General features: G+C 55.6%; 1 long non-coding RNA gene across 1 annotated transcript in view; it reads left to right on the forward strand.

Moving 5' to 3' along the window:
* Positions 1–1,795: 1,795 nt before the first annotated feature.
* LOC116368401 (uncharacterized) overlaps positions 1,796–2,500 on the forward strand; it is a 5,338-nt gene continuing 4,633 nt past the window's right edge. Inside the window, exon 1 of the long non-coding RNA XR_004208502.1 lies at positions 1,796–2,002. This is a non-coding gene — a long non-coding RNA (uncharacterized LOC116368401). The remainder of the gene's footprint in view (positions 2,003–2,500) is intronic.

The raw sequence follows: 2,500 nt of genomic DNA on the forward strand, positions 1-2,500 counted from the left end.
TAGTGTCCCACTCCCTACCTAACACTGACCCCCCACTAGTGTTTCACTCCCTACCTAACACTGATCCCCCCCCCCCACTAGTGTTCCACTCCCTACCTAACACTGACCCCCCACTAGTGTTTCACTCCCTACCTAACACTGACCCCCCCACTAGTGTTCCACTCCCTACCTAACACTGACCCCCCCACTAGTGTTTCACTCCCTACCTAACACTGACCCCCCCACTAGTGTTCCACTCCCTACCTAACACTAACCCCCCCACTAGTGTTCCACTCCCTACCTAACACTGACCCCCCCACTAGTGTTCCACTCCCTACCTAACACTGACCCCCCCACTAGTGTTCCACTCCCTACCTAACACTGATCCCCCCCCCCACTAGTGTTCCACTCCTACCTAACACTGACCCCCCACTAGTGTTTCCACTCCCTACCTAACACTGACCCCCCCACTAGTGTTCCACTCCCTACCCTAACACTGACCCCCCCACTAGTGTTCCACTCCCTTACCTAACACTGACCCCCCATAGTGTTCCACTCCCTACCTAACACTGATCCCCCCCCACTAGTGTTCCACTCCCTACCTAACACTGACCCCCCCACTAGTGTTCCACTCCCTACCTAACCTGACCCCCCCACTAGTGTTCACTCCCTACCTAACACTGACCCCCCCACTAGTGTTTCCACTCCCTACCTAACACTGACCCCCCACTAGTGTTCCACTCCCTACCTACACTGACCCCCCCACTATGTCCCACTCCCTACCTAAACACTGACCCCCCACTAGTGTTCCACTCCCTACCTACACTGACCCCCCCACTAGTGTTCCACTCCCTACCTAACACTGACCCCCCCACTATGTTCCACTCCCTACCTAACACTGACCCCCCCACTAGTGTTCCACTCCCTACCTACACTGGACCCCCCCACTAGTTGTCCCATCTCCCTACCGAACACTGGACCCCCCCACTAGTGTTCCACTCCCTACCTAACACTGACCCCCCACTAGTGGTCCACTCCCTACCTAACACTGACCCCCCCACTAGTGTTCCACTCCCTACCTAACCTGCCCCCCCACTAGTGTTCCACTCCCTACCTAACACTGACCCCCCCCACTAGTGTCCCTCTCCCTACCTAACACTGACCCCCCCCACTAGTGTCCCTCTCCCTACCTAACACTGACCCCCCCCCCCCACTAGTGTCCCACTCCCTACCTAACACTGACCCCCCCCACTAGTGTCCCTCTCCCTACCTAACACTGACCCCCCCACTAGTGTCCCACTCCCTACCTAACACTGACCCCCCCCACTAGTGTCCCTCTCCTACCTAACACTGACCCCCCCCCCACTAGTGTCCCACTCCCTACCTAACACTGACCCCCCCTAGTGTCCCTCTCCCTACCTAACACTGACCCCCCCCCCACTAGTGGTCCACTCCCTCCTAACACTGACCCCCACTAGTGTCCCACTCCCTACCTAACACTTACCCCCCCCCACTAGTGGTCCACTCCCTACCTACCACTGACCCCCCCACTAGTGTCCCACTCCCTACCTAACACTGACCCCCCCCCCCCCCACACTAGTATCCCACTCCCTACCTAACACTGACCCCCCCCCCCCTAGTGTCCCACTCCCTACCTAACACTGACCCCCCCCCCACCAGGTGATCAATGCTATAGAACAGGACTACTGTCTGCCCCCCCCCCACCAGAGTGTCCCTCCTCTCTCCACTCCCTACCTAACACTGACCCCCCCCCCCACCAGAGTGTCTCTCATCTCCTCTCCCTACCTAACACTGACCCCCCCCCACCAGGTGATCAATGCTATAGAACAGGACTACCGTCTGCCCCCCCACCGGAGTGTCCCTCCTCTCTCCACTCCCTCATGTTGGACTGTTGGCAGAAAGAGAGAGCTGCTCGTCCACGATTCGCCAACGTGGTCTCAGCGCTCGATAGGCTGATCAGAAACCCCGCCTCCCTGAAGATCACACAGCCGGACGGACCTGGGTAAGAGAGAGAGAGGGAGAGAGTGTGTCTCGGGGGGGGGGGGTGTTGGACACAGATATGACTATGATATTAATATGAGCCAAACTCCCTTCAGTTCATAACCTTTCATTTCTCTCTCCTCCTCTTTGGGTATATAGTGTCTCCTCTCCTGTTACACCTCTCCTCAACCTGTCAATCCATGTTACAGTAAAACAACCTCATCGTGATTCATAATGTCTCCCCCTCTTCTCCCCTACAGTAAAACAACCTCATCATGATTCATAATGTCTCCCCCTCTTCTCCCCTACAGTAAAACAACCTCATCATGATTCATAATGTCTCCCCCTCTTCTCCCCTACAGTAAAACAACCTCATCATGATCATAATGTCTCCCCCTCTTCTCCCCTACAGTAAAACAACGTCATCATGATTCATAATGTCTCCCCCTCTTCTCCCCTACAGTAAAACAACCTCATCGTGATTCATAATGTCTCCCCTCTTCTCCCCTACAGTAAAACA

This window comes from Oncorhynchus kisutch, unplaced genomic scaffold, assembly GCF_002021735.2.
Source record: "Oncorhynchus kisutch isolate 150728-3 unplaced genomic scaffold, Okis_V2 scaffold1911, whole genome shotgun sequence".
Lineage (NCBI taxonomy): Eukaryota > Metazoa > Chordata > Actinopteri > Salmoniformes > Salmonidae > Oncorhynchus > Oncorhynchus kisutch.